The sequence below is a fragment of the Mustela nivalis genome (assembly GCF_964662115.1).
Source record: "Mustela nivalis genome assembly, chromosome: 5".
NCBI classification, from domain to species: Eukaryota; Metazoa; Chordata; class Mammalia; order Carnivora; family Mustelidae; genus Mustela; species Mustela nivalis.
Genome location: NC_139024.1, coordinates 102621394 through 102639662, shown reverse-complemented (window position 1 = coordinate 102639662; position 18269 = coordinate 102621394). Strand labels below are relative to the sequence as shown.

General features: G+C 38.0%; 1 long non-coding RNA gene across 2 annotated transcripts in view; it reads right to left on the bottom strand.

Moving 5' to 3' along the window:
• LOC309865094 overlaps window positions 1-18269 on the bottom strand; it is a 327841-nt gene that overhangs the window by 306903 nt on the left and 2669 nt on the right. For both annotated transcript variants that reach the window (XR_014311949.1, XR_014311950.1), the window contains exons 2-3: window positions 13523-13620; window positions 9814-9926 (exon numbers count right to left, since the gene is read on the bottom strand). This is a non-coding gene — a long non-coding RNA (uncharacterized lncRNA). The remainder of the gene's footprint in view (window positions 1-9813; window positions 9927-13522; window positions 13621-18269) is intronic.

Below are 18269 nucleotides of genomic sequence, written 5' to 3'. Positions count from 1 at the left end.
AGCTTGCATTTCTAAGGTCATTCAGACTGCTTGAATCCCTGTGGTTCTCTTAGGAAATCCAAGATGTTAAGTAGTTCCACGTTTTTTGTAGAGTGATGTTTTCAGTCCTTTTTTTCCACTCAAGGAAAAAAGAAAAAAGGAAAAAGAAAAGCTATGAAAATGGAAGTATTAAATAAGAATGATTTAACAAAACTATGCATTTTTGCAAATCAATACTTTTGCCTCCATCATTAAGGTAAAATCAAGGAAAACTATTTTCATTATTATAATCAATTTATTTCTATTTCTATTTTTATTTCTCTCTCTTTCTCTCTCTCTGAAAAAAAAAAAAGTGGTAATGAAAATTAAATACACTTGGCACTTTGACCCAGGCAAAACAGAGCTAATTCAAAGGAAGCATTGATTATTTTTTACTGCTTTGTATTAAAACAAACACAAACAAACAAACAAATGAACAACCATTCTATGACTTCTCCTCCATTTTTATCTGGTACAGTTTTTCTTCGCTTCCACATAGATGGAATCTTTCTCTTCTTTTCCAGGAACACCATTATATAGGATTCCTAACACTGTCCTAAAATCAGTGAAAATAATAAGCATTGGGTTTCTACCACAGCAGCTATCTGATTTACCTTCTTCCTCAAATAAAGCAGTATAAGAAAAATAAACCAGAATCAGAGAAAAGTAAAAAATTCATTCACACTATGCTAATTGTTTCCCATCTATTTTGTTCTGATATTTTTCATAACAGCCACTCTTCACTACCATTGTTACTAACACCACAACTACTAGTGATTATTTATCATGGAAAAACTAAAATTTAGTCCAATGCAATTAACCTTAGTTTTCCCTAATAATCTAAGCTCTCTCTTTATGTAACTTAGTCTCTGTTTTTATGACTCCAACAAATCTTCCATGTCCTATTCATCCCTCCCCTCCTCCTCTTCAAAATGGCATCAGGTGAATAGGGAGGGGTGTGACATACAAGGCATTAGAGGTTGGGAAAGAGAGCCAGAATTTCACTAGTCAGGTAAATATTTAATCATATATATTTTTATTTTTTGGTGTGAGGGATGATTTTTTCTTTTTTGTTGGCTCTAATCACTAAAACCCTTGAACTCACCCATTTGTCTCCAGTCATATAGTATAGAATAGTCTCTAGACTCTACCTCTAAGTACCTGCACAGCGTTCCCCAGAGCACACAGATGTTTCCAGATCCCTTTAGTAACCAGCTATCTGAAACTGAGATATCGAACAAACCCAATATGATCAAAACATAACTTCTTAAAAATCCTTCTTTCTTAAACATTTTTTAGATTAAGAAAATCTTCTTCACCCTGCCCTTAAGACTCTTTGACACTTAGAAGCAATTCTTCAGTCATTACAACTCACAAAGTTTCTAATTTGATAAATTAAGCTATTCTAGACGATAATCAAAACTCAAAACATTACTTTAACTAGAACCTCCTCTCCTCTCCCTTGCTGGGGCCTCAGCTGCCCACTTGCAGTGAGAAAGGAGGGCGGTGGTCCTCCTCCTTCTGTGCTTAATCCTACTCCTCTTCTTCCATGAGCTTAGGAAGGAAAATTTAGAACTCTCTAAGGTTGGGCCCTGAGGAAGAAATGATTAAGCAATGGTAGATCCCATTGTTTTCTGCCGAGAAGGTCTTCAGGAAAAGGTGTTTAGGACTGACTCTTCTTGGGATGCTTGGGTGGCTCGGTTGGTTGGGTGGCTGCCTTCTGCTCGGGTCATGATACCAGCATCCTGGGATTGAGTCCCACATTGGGCTCCTTGCTCGGTGGGGAGCCTGCTTCTCCCTCTCCCTCTGCCTGTGCTTACTCTCTCTGACAAATAAATAAATAAAATTTAAAAAAAAAAAAAAAGACTGACTCTTCTTTACAGGGGAGCTCATGTGCTCCTTAGAGATGGCCTTCACTGAGAACTTCCACTTCTATCCCTTTGACCAATGCCCTTCCTGGGCCCTCAACTTTCACAGTGTCTTGTTCAATTTGGACTCTCACTACTAAAACGCCCTTAACCCTCCCAACTCTGGGCAAGATCTTGTTCCACATGGGCTACCAGGGGAAACATACATGCTTTGTCCCAACAAGCTCTAGGAGAGCTGGCCAGTTATCACACTGCCCCCTCTACTTTGCTGTCATAGACAGGCACAGTTCTTTACAAAACCCAAGAGCTGGGAATGCATTTCAAACTCTGAGTGGTCCCATTAAAGCCCCTCTCAAACTGAGCCTTAAGTGAAAATGATAGAAATACCTCCCCCTCCACAGACACAGGCATGCATGCACACGTATACACATCCCTTTCCCCCTCAACACTCTCTTTATATACACTTCCTCTACCTTTTCCTAGTCTTGATGTACATAAGGACCCCTAGATGAGAGGCTATAAGATGTAAAATTTGGTATTTTCCATTTCTTTTATAAATTCAATATATGGTAATCTAGAAACTAATTTTAGAATTTTACACAATTTCTATTTGTGTGAGTCCCAAAACCTGAATTGTGCTTCCTTTTATACATCTAACTATTGTTCCTTTGACTTATGTCATCCCCCATGTGTTATGGCATTGAACAAATCTCCTAAATTCTTGTAGTCTTCCTAATAAATTCAGAGAAGCTGGCCACACACTTGCATATTCCTGGGCTGCTTCCCATACTATTTGATTAAACTGAAGTAAAGCTCCTCCACATCAAAGTTTAGAGAAGAAGAGGGAGGAAATCAGACATCCTATTAACTGACTTTCCCATTTCCCTGCCTTCCTGTCCATGATCCACCAGGATCAGAAGGTGGGGGGGGATGCTTTCCTCTAGTTCTTTCTGAGGGTCTGTGGCTGTCTTCTCATACCCTTTCATTAAGACTTCCCAGCATTTTTACCTGGGAACAAAGCGATAGTATTTCCGCCAGGATTTTGTAATAAGCAGCAGACCTATTGAAGCAAATGGTCTCTATTACATGTATGGATACCAAGATTGCCTGAAATTTTGCCCTTATAAAATCATGAAGCTTTTTTTTTCTTCCCTTCCTAATTGTTAAAGTAGGAAATATGACAACCTCTATAGTTAAATCCAAATGTGGCTTATTACCAGAATCACATGGGGAGAGCTTTAACATACTGATTCCTGGGGCACCTGGGTGGCCCAGTAGGTTAAGACTGCCTTCAGCTCAGGTCACGATCTCGGGGTCCTGGGATCAAGCCCCACATCAGGCTCTTTGCTCGGCAGGGAACCTGCTTCCCCCTCTCTCTCTGCCTGCCTGTCCACGTGATTTCTCTGTCAAATAAATAAAATCCTTAAAAAAAAAAAAATAAATGAATGAATGAATAAATAAATAAATAAAATGCTGATTCCTGTCCTCTCACCTCTCACCAACAGATCACTGGGACAGAACTTCTAAGGCTAGGGTTGGGGATCCTATCTCCCACCACCCATGATTCTGAGAGTCAACCATGCTTGGCAACTACTATTTTCTATTAAAACTGAAGTCTCTATAGGGGTTATAAACTACTCCACAGAGAAGAAATATTAGGTATACACAATGAGAATCCTCCATAAGACTTTCAATTTTAATCTCCTCCACATTTCCAGCAATTTCCAGAATATGAGGATTCACGGACATTTCTAAAGTTTTGCTACTGATCAGTAATCAACACAAGCCTATTAATTAAGCCTTAATTTTTGGAAAGCCTAACATATACTACTCTACAGTAGTTTACACAGTACTTTCATAATAATAATTGGAATTGATTTTGGGGTGAAATTTTTTTATTGCCTTGCTTTCATCTGTAGGACGGTCATAGAAAGCATTAATAGATTTTGATATACATTTTCCAAAATGCTAAAGGAACAAAAGCTGAATAGCTCTTTGACAAATATATATATATATATATATATATATATATATATATATATTTTATATAATGATTCTCACATGGTAAGAGAATTCAAAATCCTCTTGATGTCCAAGGGATGAATAATATGTGAATGGAATACACCCAACGTTTTTAATGCCTAAGCCTCACAACTAAGTCAGAAAGAGGAGGATGTTATTATCAAGAAGCTTTTGAGGATGAGAGTCTTCATTGTACCTATTCCAAAATACTTGCTGCTTTTACACAATGACACAAAAAGAGACTTAGGATAAAAATTTAAAAGACTCCTATCTTAAGAAGTTACACCTCCTCGTGCTAGCCTCTTTTGAACAAATAAACTTGAATAGTTCAGATACAACTCAAAAATTCCTAAATCATAATCTGAAGATGGTTTTAACATCAATTGTTCCTGCAAATAACAATAGGGGGAACTTTTGTTGTCTCTATATATAGTCATTGTTTCTGCTATGGCTTATGCTTCAAAATTTAGAAGGCAAATAAAAAATATTTAGAGGAAAAAAATAGAGAAAACAGACTGTATCATGTTTACTCCCAGATTAAGGGAAACTACTGTTACCTTTCCCAGAGTTAAATATATTATACCCTGGGGTTTTAAGAAACTACTTACAAAGAAATTAATTCTAAGTCTATAGTTATGTGGAATAGTGATTTGCCAACTTACGTGAGAAACAAGTCCCTTTAGTAATCTAAAATCAAGGGGAAGTAATCAGAAGTTTTGTTTTAGGTGTTCTCCCCCAAAATAACACTTTTAATCTCTTTTATGCCCGTTTTTCTTGCAAGTCTTTTGAGATCAATCACATTAGTAAATGTTTCAGCTCTCCAACAATCTCAGAGCATTTGTAGCTGTATCTTCCTAAGAACCATCTTGTAGCTCACAAGCTAAGTTCTGGAATATTTTATTTTATCTGGACACAGTAGATCTCTCAGAGACTGATAGCATTTCTCACAGATGTTACCTAATGGTTTTAATACTCTGCCTCACCAAATGCATATTTGAGTTAACCTGTACTTTAAACAGTTTAATTGGAACTTAATTGCTGGACTTCTCTTCCCTAAAAAGTTGTCCTTAATGGAATTCATACAGCAGTGGAGTTAAATGAAGTGATTCTAAATATTTATCAGGAGTCATAGCTACTTTATTGAGGACCTACTGGGATTTTTTGACTCTGACATTTGCCTTTACATCCATTACCGTAGAATAGAGTAAATAGATCGCTTTTTTAGGTTATCAATTCCATCACATTATCAAAAATGGTCTCCAAGATGGTATTCCCTACTCCTACCAGGGGGTACACAGGCAATCCATGTGATTTGAGAAGAAAATATTAACTTTTCTATTTATTTTTTCATAAAAAAAAGAAAATTAAGCTTTAACCATTTTCTAGCCCTTAATATTTAAAAAAACATTCACCTTCTCATCCACCCATGTATCAGATAGTCTGTGACAAATAGGAGATAAGGTACCTCGAGGGAAAAGAGTTGTTTCCCAATGTCGAGAGATTAAAAATAGGATCACACCTGTATGCTTGCCTATGGTGTAGTGGACAGAGTAGACTTGAAGTGTGATTAGCTATGTAGATTTATCAATTTTTTTTCTAGTTTTATCAAAAGAACTCTTAAAAACTAGACGGTAGTTTAAAAATACTCCTGCAGGGGTGCCTGGGTGGCTCAGTCAATTAAGTAGCTGCCTTTGGCTCGGGTCATGATCCCAGGGTCCTGGGATCGAGCCTACATTGGGCTCCCTGCTTGGTGGGGGGCCTGCTTCTCCCTTTCCCTCTGCTGCTCTTATTCTTTCTCTCTCACACACACAAAATAAAAAAATATTCATTTTAAAAATAAATTTTTTAAAAACTAAAAAAAAAAAAAAAAAGTAAAAATACTTCTACAAAGACCACAGCTTGAATACAATACTAACAATGTAAACATGGGTGAACAATAAACGGCAGAGTGTATACTGTTCCTTACATGAGTTTTTCATTATAGAATGCAAACAAATAATTATAATCTGGTTATCAAAAAGAAATTGAATTTATCACAAATGGTATTTAAAATATGGATTTACATTTACTATGATTAGCAATGCTCCATTTTAACTCTCTGTAAGTGCCATAAACTATCAACAAATTACACCATCATTGATTGACAAGATATTTAAAATAATTTATTTATTTATGCTTAGCTTACTTTGTATTTCTGTGTGCATTTTTTAATGCACATAATATAGTGGTAAAATGGTGAATGTACTTAATATATAAGCAAGTAAATATATATAAAGATATTCAGGGAATGTATTCTAAAAACATTTTACCAACAAATGTATTACTAAAATAGTTTACAGACCATTGACCTACAAATGGCAGGAAGAAAAGATACAGTAGAAAATATTAAGTAACCCATAAATAAGGGGTGTGTGTGTGTGTGTGTGTGTATATATAGTTGGGATATATTTTACTCTTTTTATACTTATTCTGAATACAAATGTGCTTTATGTTTTGGGAATACATAACAAGCTAAAAATACTAAGTCCCACACTGAAGATTTGACTTAGAGAGAGCTTAAAATTCCTAAATAGTCCTTTTATCTTCCTTTCTTCACCATATATTTTCATTGCCCAATTCAAACTAAAGAAGGAATCACTCCTGAGATGTTTTTAAAAAAAGAAAAAGGCAAAAAAAAAAAAAAAAAAAAAAAAAACCCAGAACTTGAGCAGCAATACAATTAGATTCTCCTCTGTTTCTGGTTTAAGGAAAGCCACACTTACTTAATCCCAGATTAAAATATGCCCTGAGGAACTATGGAAGTATTAGTAGGAAACTATCTCTGTGCTAATTTTCCAAGCTATGCTTGAAATTCAGGCCCAGCCCTCAATGCCCTCTGTGGAGTGAAGGAGTTGTCACTAACAACATCAGCACTTCCAAGGAAGGTTGAGATAATGGCTGCCATCACCTGAGAGCAGCAGACGGAAAAAAAGACGGTAGAACTAAAAGAAAAATAATCTTGGAACACTGAAAAAAATAATAATAATAAAATTAAGATGTTAAAAAAACAAAGAACCTAAAGATCAAGGACTTTGACTCTAGAAATAACAAAACTCCTTGTGTTTATAATAAAATCCAAAACAAGACACCTATAAGCCACTTACCACCCAATCAAATGTCTCATTCTTTTATAGAAGTTAAAATATTCTCAGTGAGTTGACCTTTTCACTTTACTACGAGTTTCCCTAAGGGTAAGTCTTTAGTAGAAATAATTTGATTGAGGGTTCCTACTTCAAGGGTGGCAAAAACCTAGCTTTCCTTTGCATATGAAAGCTGCCTTTTCTTGTCTCCTATAATTTTAAAAGGTATTTTAAAAATGTTCCTGAGATCAGACTTTATGTGCAACATGTCACAAGAGAGTGAATATTTATGATTAAATTGCTCTTCTAAAATGTATCATAAAATCAGGTTTATAGTAAATGTTCTTCAGACCATTAGCTACCATAATTCTCTAGTCCTTTTCTTAGCTGTTTTATTAATAGTGTACAATCATCATTACTACTAACTGTTACTTGTTAAACACAGAGCCATCCGCTATAAGCCAGATTCTCCTCTTGCTCCCTGTTTTACAAAATACTTAACAATAAATAGCTTCAAGACCCATCTGTCTAGGATCCTTGAGGACCTTTTCTCCTAGGAGCAAGGGAAAGAGGCTCAACCATCTCTTCGGGACTTTTTGATTACTAGAGCTTATTAAGCCTCAAAACTCACTTTGGAGTTATAATTCATTTGGGGGGGGGAATGTTTTTAATGAACTAATCTCCTGGTAACTTGCTGTGCAGAAGAGAAAAAATAAAAAGGAAACTGACATTCAGAAGGGACAGAGAAAGGCCGGAGGAGGAAAACCGAGAAACAAAAGAGAGTCCGTTTCCTTCATGCATTATTACTTTTGATGTCAGTGTCACCTTACAAAGTCCAGTTAGTAAAACTGACAGCAGTGGGTATGTTTTACTTTCAGACTCAGTCGTGTGCTATCAAGAGTAAATGGAGGCACCTTCTAGAGGTCCCTGACAATCCCAGAGGAAATCTTCCTGCTTCCTCACTGAAGCCCAGAGGGGGAGGCTCATGGCAGTTCAGCTGAACCAGATTGCTTACGTGATGAGGATGGACAGCAGGAGGAGAGGGAAGCGATTCTGCACAGTGGACGGCGAATAATCAAAGAGAAGACAGATAGCAGGAACTTCAAGGACTCAAGGGACACCATCTGAAGCAAAGTGACATTGATATCAACATCTAGGAAATGATAGAGGCAGATAAATTGTTCCGGCAAGAAAAAAAGAGATAGGATGACCCAGTTTAAGCAAAAAGTAATTTGCTAATCACAAGGTAAAGAAATAACACAATAGGCTCCTCTCTCATTCACACGCAGCAGGTAGGGCCGTTATCCAGATAAAGCAGTAGACAGGAAAGGAGCTCCACTCAAATGTAGCTGGTGCTCAAACCACAGAGGGCTTCTTTGGAACAAGAGCTCACCCCAAAGAAAAATTGGCAGCCAGTGCCACCTGCAGAGGAAAGATATATCTTCTGCAGGCACCAGCTCTCCAAAGCTGACAGGCTGATATATTCTGCTGAATAAATCGAAAAACTTTCAAGTGGTCTAAAAAAGGTAGTCTGAAGTAGATGGCACTGCAGGGATCCAATCAAGTTAAGAATGTCAGGAGCCCGTGGCAACATCCACACCAGGAGAAAAGGCCCCCAAACTCTGAGTTAAGTGCAAATGAGAAAATATCATGGTGGGTTTTGTTCCTTTGTGTGAGTATATTTTGGAATTTTTTTTCCCCATGGTTGTATGTTGTGATTTTTTTAAAAGATTCAAAATTGAAAATTGTTCTTTTCATATATGGAGAAAAGCAGACACAGAAAATACATATTCACGATGCACATATCGGGTGCATTACTTTTTCCTGAATATTTTCTTCAGCTTTTCGACTCCACCTGGAACTGACTTTCTTTTCCTCCAGGCTCTGCTCAAGCCCCACCTCCTTCGTAAATCTTTCCCGAATGAATCTTGCATTGATCTCTCTTCCTCCTCAACTCGTAATTTGCTTATTGCTTAAACCATTCAATGCAGAGCTTAATTAAATACTGTCTTACCTTCTAATTTCTTCCTCTGGGTAAATGTCACCTCCCCAACAAAACTACAAGATCTCTGTAAGCAGGGTTATGTCCAACACATATATTCTATTCCCTCAACCAAGCCAGACATCCATACTGAGGGTTTGTCTTCTGTCATCTACTTCAAGGAGTGTGAGAAAGGCCTCCTTATTCAAAAATGTCTCCCTTCTTCTGTGTTTATTTTCTTTGAGCCAAAGTATTCATTCCTCACCCTGAGGTTCCTAGGATGATTTATACATTACACTGTTCCATAATGAAATGCAACGGTAACCCTTGGGACTCCCAAGACCTGGATTTTACTCCTAACTCAGTCACTTCCTGATGATGTAATCTTGGCAAGTTATTTATATCTTCAGTGGTTTGTTCATCTACAAAATGCAGAAATAACATTCTACTCATGATTGAATGACAACTAAAAGAAAAGATACATGTGATACTTAGTCCATAGTACCCACTTAGTAAGCATTAGCTTTGTTAGCAATAATAGTAACAGTAAGTGCTAAGAGATAAATGGTCTGAGATTTAACCCTAAGTCTGACAACTGATCCTGCTGGTTCCATGCTACCAGAGATCACTACACCACTGAGTCAGAGACAATGGACTTTGCTGATCACAAAGCAGCAAGAAGTCTAAGCATTCTGTTAACATCGCTTCTGCTCACTCCTCAAGTTCCATGAGCTTTGGGTCATCATCCAGAAACTCTGAGCCTAGGAAACCCAAATCTCTTATAACGGACTGCAAATGAACTTACCCAACCTTTGCTCTGGAGGGGGAATGTTATCCTTTCTATAATTAGTCTTCAGGCCTACCCTCTGCTCCAGAGGGAAACACTATCTTCCAAGGCAGTTTGCTGTACAAACATCCCTAGAAAAAATAAGCCGGGACCAAGGCTGTCAGTGCCATCATTCTCAGTGTGTACAGGAAACAAGCAATCCATGCAGAACTGTCTCCCAATCCATGCAGAACTGTCTCCCAACAAAAGTTACCCCCTACTAGCAAGGACCTTACAATCCGTAGGAAAAGAGAGAAGTACATTTAAATACTGAAAGGGGAGGGAAATAGGTACTATTCAGAAAATGACTGGATACAAAAAAAGCATGCAATAAACAAAATACCATGTAGCTTTACAGAAGTGTGGAGCCATGTATCAACTAACACGAAAAATGTTTCTGATACATTATTAAAGAAAGTGGATCTGAAAGATAAGCATATAGTCTCCTCCCATTAAAATTTTCATAAATCATTATATGGCATAGTGTCAGTGCTCAACAAGTACATTTATTTATATAAAACATTAAATTCATAACATGATATTTTTAAATACAGGTATCCCCCACTTTGCAAAAGTTCGCATCACACCCCTTCACTTTTCAGGAAAGCCCTGCATTAGCACCTTTTTTCACTAGCTAAAAGTGTTCTTTTGCAGAGGGCCACTAGAGACAGCATTCACCGGCACCCCAAAGGGCAGAGTGGCGCCGCCAAGCACCTCCCCCAGGAACTACAGGCAGCGTTTCAGCATCAAGCCCCCTTAGCGGTTAACTGGGTCGGTGAGACTGTCCTTTACCTTGACCTTGGTTGTGCATCCTAGCAAGATGGGTCCAAAGGTAACAAAAAAGCCTAAGAGAGGTTATATTTGGGGTCTGGGAACACTCAAGAATTTTTCTACATAAATTAACAGTAATTACTTCTTCTCTTTACACCATTTAGGCTTTTGAAAGTTTTCATAAGGATGCTCTACTTTTGGATAGCAGGGGAAACTTATATTGTCCTGGAAGGATATAAGGTTGGTCACACACTCCAACTTAAGAGCTGGGCATCAGAAGTTATCTAAAAAAGATAGGGAATCCAGGCAGGCTTCCTAGAGGAAGTAATGATTGAGTAGACTTTTAATTAGATATAAAAAGAAGAAAATTCAGTAAAGACAGATGTGAACACACTAAAGTCACGATAGCTTGATGTATCCATGAAACTATAACACTGCCTGTGGTTTGATGTAGCTGGTGTGAAAGATGAATGTGAAAAAATAGTAGAAAGTGGGTCTAAAGATGTAGCCATGGACCAGATTAAAATAGCAACCACTAATGTGCACTAAAAGGTCAGGAGATCGAAGACAGACCTTACGTATTTCAGAGTTCTGCCTAGTATATCAAGCCCCGCTCAAAAAGCCAGGTTCAATGCTGTGCATATGCTGCTGCTTGTCGAAAGGGGATTTGAACTTAGAGTCTCTCCACTTCTCTTCATCCCTGGGCTACATTCATGGATCAAACTAGTATAGGATATCTTCACCTGGATTACCTAGGGCACCTCAGATTTGTCATGTCCAAAATGCATACATCATCCTTTCTTCCCCCATATACCTACTCCTTTTTCCATGTTTCCTTTTCAGGGACTGACACTGCCATCCCTCTTGTACCCCACACCAAAACCCACTTCTCCCTGCACTCTTTTTACCACCATTCCCCTCCCTGCCTTCTCCCCTCCCCAACCAGTCAGACATATTTTCTTTCTGTTACATCCACAAACTCTTAGTTCAGCCCCTTGCCATGACTCTCTGGATGCCTATAGCAGCCTCCTGCCAGGTCCCTATGATGTATGTTCTACACAGTCACCGAGATGGAAGTGTTACCGTGCTCATATTCACCGGTACCTACAAGGTAGAGTTCATGTTCCTTCTCGTGAGATATGAACTCATTCGTGACCTGGCATGTTCTTCTTCTCCAGCTTTGCCCTGCCTGGCACCCTAGGGGCACTCTGCGTTCCCACATCGTAAACTACAGAGGTTCCTCAGAAAGTACCACGTCCTTCCATTCCTTCTAATCTTCTCACGGGCTACAGCCTCCACCCAGAAAGTTCTGTCTCTCCTCCCAGCACCCCTAGTCCTTACCTTAGCCATCTGGGGAACTACTTGTTATCCTTCAAGATCCAGAGGAAGCTTCTCTTGGGCAGTTAAGTGCTTCCTCCTGTGCAAGTAACTAGTGTTGCATGGAGCTTGCAGCCCATTCGGTACAAATACAGCAACTGACACATTGCTTTGATTATTTCTTTATATCTCACTTTGATATAAATATTTACTAGTTTGGGAAATCCTGGAAGGCAGGGAAAATATCTTACTCTTTGCATTTTTAATGCTCACCATATGATGGATACCTTACAAATGTTGGTTAAATGATTGGCTGGTTGGATAAATGGATAGATGGATGGTTTCTGGTTATTTGTCTATATTAGCACAACTCAAACTATTAAAAGAATTTTTCCAATAGAAGAGACATGTTGTCTTAATCTCAGCTCATCTAGGGCTTTAATCTCTTTTTAAATACATTCACATTCATACACACACACATATAAGAAATTGCTTAAATGAAGGTCTTGTTATAGGAAATATGCTAACTATTCACTGAAGCCAAATATATTCACTAAATGTAATAATTATTTAAAGAACATTTAGCGGGGCACCTAGGTGGCTCAGTGAGTTAAGCCTCTGCCTTTGGCTCAGGTCATGATCCCAGCATCCTGGGATCGAGTCCCACATCAGGCTTTCTGCTCAGCAGGGAGCCTGCTTCCCCCTCTCTCTCCGCCTGCCTCTCTGCCTACTTGTGATCTGTCTCCATCAAATAAATAAATAAAATCTTTAAATAAATAAATAATAAAGAACATTTAGTCAAGTATGTCTATTTATTGCATGTTCACTAAAATCCTTATTTATCTTATCTTCCTATGATGTGTGTATTGTTATTCCCACTTTATAGATGAGGGAACTGCCTATTAGAGCATGTGAAGACACATGGTTAGGAACACTAATGCAGACTGGGACATGAAACCACGAATACCTAACTTAAAGTCAATGCTTTCATCCACTGCTGGAATCAAATCATCAAAACTTACATTGGGAAAAAACTGCATAAGGGATGTTACTTTCTCTTACATAATTATAAACAGTATCAGTATTTTCTTGTACATGTTAAAGATAGGATTTAACCAACAGCTCCACCGTGAGTACAGCTGGAAAGCAATAGCAGAACTGGTCAATACAAAAATTCATTTTATACCACATAGTTTACACTAGTCCATTTATAGTTTGTTTGTTTGTTTGTTTGTTTGTTTTAAAAAGAGGAGTTTGCCAACAATAATCTGTAATTATTTTTGCAATGAATATGAATAAGTCAGCAATGTTTCTGTTTCAGGCCATGTTCTTTAAATTGTTTTCAAACAATCCCAAAACACTCCTAACAGGTTGGAGAACAGAATTCTCCGTAAATATTGTCATAAGTGTTTCTAGTTTTAAGAAATGATTTTTTTTTCTTCCCCTAATGAGAATGAAGAGTACGAATAAACTGGAGCTTAGCTACACTGTGGAGAATATTTTGTATGGAATTTGGTTTGCTCAGTTTTGTTTCACATAACTGCTTAGAGTATTAACAAAACCTAGAATCTCAAAATAAGAAAACACACATACATCTTACCTTTATAGACACTGTGGTAGACAGTCTTCAGGGTGATCCAAATTCCTGCCTCCCAGTGTTCACACTCTTGTATAGTTCCCTCCACCTTCACGGTTGATCTGTGGGACCAAATGAATACAGAAGTCATAACATGTGACTTACAAAACTAGGTCATAAAAGGTATTTTGGTTCCTCTATCCTCCTTTCCCTTCTCTCCCATTCCCTCTCACTCTGGGGGAAGCGAACTTCCATGACATGAGCCGAACCCACGTGCCTCTCAAGCAACCCTATGGAAAGGTCCACATCGTGAGAAACTGAGACGTCCCACCAAGAGCCAGAGAGGAACTGAGGCTTCTGGCCAATACTGTATGAATGAGCCATCATGGAAGTGACCTTCCAGCCTGTAAACTTCCAGATGATGGAGCCCTTCTCAACCATATGAGAGACTCCGAATCGAAGTCATCCAGATTAGCTGCTCCCAAATCCTGACTCAGAATCTGTGGGAAAAAAAATAAATGTTTGTTGTTTTCAGTTGCTAAGCATTGGGGGTAATTTGTCTCCTGGTAATGGATACATGACAAAGACAATACCTAAAAGTCCACACACTTCTCGAATCCTATTGCCCAAAAATGTAGCTTCCCAACCACAATTTGATAAGTGTTGGTATAGAAAACACAGTCTTTCTTCTAGCTAGCCATGCATCCTGTTAAAAATTAGGTAAAAAGGCAGAGGTGCACAGGTAACTAGGAGATAAATAGAAGCCTGTAGGAGACTCTGACATGGGCAGCCTCCAATAAACCACACCTCCCAGAAGTCACACCCATGTATAGTTTTCTCCTGTGTGGACCTACCCACCTGACTCATATTGGCCAATGGCGTATTAGCAAGCATGATGCAAGCAGAGGCTCACACACTGAGTCTCTTCCTCTTGGCTCACTACCTTTTTAAGAACCTAGCTGCCATTCTTAAGGAAGTCCCAGTGATCCTGCTGGAGAGAGAGACCATGTGAAGAACCCAAGTGTCGCAGCCAAACTTCTCACTGACTGCAGCTGCATGTGTGATCCCAGCCAACACTATGTGCAGCAAAAGAAGCAACATAGAACAGTAAGAGAGAACCAATGTTGTTTCAAGCCATCAAATTTGGAGGTATTTTGCTACCTAGAACAGATAACTGAAACACAGTCTTAGCACATACAAAGTAATTTACCTGAAAACATACTGCAAACTATCAACTATTTTCTAAATAAAGGAATTTTTAATTCTGCCACACAATAGCAAATCTTGTGTCCTTGACTCCAACCAGATAAGGCAATTGACTTATACAACTGAATCACACAATTAAGATTTCTTACAATAGAAAGGGTATATCTTACAGATAACAGTAATTAGCTATTCTTCTTTTTTTTTTTTTTAAGAGTTTATTTATTTGACAGAGAGACAGCTAGAGAAGAAACACAAGCAGGGGGAGTGGGAGGTGGAGAAGCAGGCCTCCCACTGAGCAGGGAGCCAGATGTGGGGCTTGATTCCAGGACCCTGAGATCATGAACTGAGCCAAAGGCAGACACTTAATGACCAAGTCAGCCAGGTGCCCCAGTAATTAACTATTCTTATACTGTATCTAATGTTTGGTTTTCCCCTAAAATAGCATTTCTTCTTTTTTTCTTACAGATTTTATTTATTTATTTGAGAGAGAGAGAAAGAAAGAGTGCATGCATAAGCCAGGGAGGGAGAAGCAGACTCCCTGTGAGCAGGGAACCCAACATGGCCTTGATCCCAGGACTCTTGGATTATGACTGGAGCCACAGGCAGATGCTCAAATGGCTGAGCCACCCAGGTGCCCCAAACAGAATTTCTTAAACTATGACATGAGGTCCATGGATTGACTTTGGGGACCACATGAAACAGGTGCCAAATTTTTTGTCTTTAATTTTTTTCTAGATACATTCGTGTTAAATGTGAAATAAGACTTTGTGATGTATATTCTATTTATAGCAAACTAAGTTATTAAAGCAGTGTTGACTCCAGATAATATAGCATAGCAATATACTGTCTGTACTGTACATGGTCACTTAATTTATATCCATTATTGTTTTCTTGCTAAGATATATAGAATAATTTTCCTTTAGAAAGAATAAAAGAGACCTTAAACTACCATTATTTTTGTAGACATAGGATTTTCAGAAATTGTTTTATAGAACTTAGAGGTAAAATACCAAAGAAAATGAAGTATGATAAATTTTTTATATTCTTTATTTTACTTCTATAATTGAACATAAATTAAAAACAAAAATCTCAGTGCTTTATTAAAAGGTCTTTTCCAATGAAAACATGAAGCCAACAAAATTCAAAGAGTATCTTATGCCCATCATGATACATTAGACCACGTAAATCTTCATGAAAAGACTGGATTTAAAAAGGCTGGAATTTTACTAACTCTTGGATTAGCCCCAAGACAAAAGTCTTGTCTTGAAGAATTTGAAAAGGCGCTACACCTGACATAAAAGATCTCATTGAAACCATGTGTTCTGTTTTGTGACTTGGAGCAGAAAAGTGATAATGAAGCAGTGTCCTTGTAAAATAATGTCCCTGACTCCATGAAGCAGGTCATGAATTATAGGTAGCCCTGCCATTTCCCTATACCTGAATGAAACCATCTAGAGCTCTCAGTGTAGCTAAAAATCTCAGGTTCTTACATTAATATACACTGATTTTTGTGAGGTTTGGGGAGGATGTTGTAAAGACCATCTTTAAAATAGGAAAATGTTTTGCAGTGCCTTGGCGGCTCAGTCAATTAAATGTCTCACTCTTGATCTCAGCTCAGGTCTTGATCTCAGGGTTGTGAGTTTAAGCCCGTAAAAAAAAAAAAAAAAAGAAAATGTTTCTTTATAAAAAAAAATCTGTCTTGAGAAAAATCATGAGAATCTTTCAGAGATGCAAAGCCACGAATCTTAGTGTCCTTACTTAAAGAAAGGAGCTCCACATATCACCAGGGTTCATTGCTTCCAATAGCATTATTCCCTGGTATCAAAGACTGCCACCACCCATGAAAAAATTCACAAGAGTCTCTCTGAAAATCATTAATATGCACAGTCGAGGCTTTTACTATGTAGAAGTTCACCAACATTCCAGAGGATATAGTGGAAAGAAGCCAACCGAAGCTGATTTCGGTTTCAGTTTCATATTGGTCACTTACTAATAGGTGGTCTTGAGCAAGTTCTCTAACCCTTCTGAGACTCAACTTTTCCCATCTGTAAACTGATAATAATATCTATCCAACGGTGTCTGGGTGGCTCCGTCAGTTAAACATCTGCCTTTGGCTTGGGTCATGATCCCAGGGTCCTGGGATCAAGCCCCACATCAGGCTCTTTCCTCAGTGGGGAGTCTTTTTCTCTGCCTGCCCTTGCCCCTGCTTGTGCTCTCTCTCTCTGTGTCAAATAAGTTAAAACAAAACAAAACAAAACTTAAAGAAAACACCTATCCAAAAGTGCATGCTAAAAATTAAATATGATAACATTTAAATATAGGAACTATAGAAAATGTGTCTGGTAGTCAGTAAGTTTTGGGTTGCTTCAAACTGAATAAAGATCTCAAAACTTCTTTTGTTCTGCCTTCTAAGGTCCCAACTCTCAATTTCCCTAGTGGGCAAAGAGTTTTTTTTCCCTTAAACCTCATCACCATTACTTGTAGTTCTCCAGGACTGGCAAAACCAAGTTTCTCCTAGATCCACCACCCAAGAGGGACCCCTTTCTCAAGGTCAGCCTGTAGCTGCCCTGACAGAGCCACCAGGGGCAGCCTCTCTCCACACCCAGATCTGGGCACTATGTCCACTCACACGCCTAAGCTCTTAGCCGCTCTCTCAAGGTTTAGAAGAAAGCCCATCCACTTAATAACGCAGAGTTTTTCTCTGAGCTGTGTACAGCTGTCTTCTCTGATGAGCAGCACTGCTACAACTCAACATCTGTCATTTTAATTTTTAGTCAGTTAGCATCTGACATCCACTAATCTAACCACCCTCTACACATATGGATATTGGGTTAAGATAGCAGATGACAAGTACAATACTCAATTGAACCCTAATTTACTTTGATGTTTTAAGATAATTCATCACTCCATCTGAAGATTTTACAACTCATCATTTGACCATCGAGTAATTCTATTATTTTTAACTAACATTCATTGAGTGTTTTACATTTCAAACATTTTTAAATAGGTAATTTGAACTTCACAGAAATTCTGTGTGGTAGATAAGCCAGATATTATTAATTCCTTTTTTTTTTTAAGCTGAGGGACAGAAAATTTCAGTCAACTGGCTAAAAACTACTTTGTTAATCCACTGTCAAATAAACTAGATCCTAGGTCTTGTGGTTTAAATCCATGTCTTTCCTGCTACACTATACTGTCTCCTAGTGTCGCTGAGTATTTATTATCTTTTATCTAACTGGTAATAGAAATAGTCAAAACAAAATGAAGCCTCTGAAATTAGCCACAGGATATGTGTATCAAATCAAGTGATTAAAGAAAGCAAAGCTGTACCAAGAAATTCTTTCTTTAATTTGTATATAAAATGTTATATTTCTTATAAAAGCAGAAATGTAAAACAGAATTATTTCCAGGTAATAAAAATTACATGTGGTAATTAGAGAAAATATTGAAAATGTAAATGAGAAAATAAAAAAATCACCTGAGTGCAATTTTGTGTGTACTAAGTATGTCTTGAGCATTTCAAGTATGGGAATAATACTTAGGCTTATGTGATTTCTGGAACTGG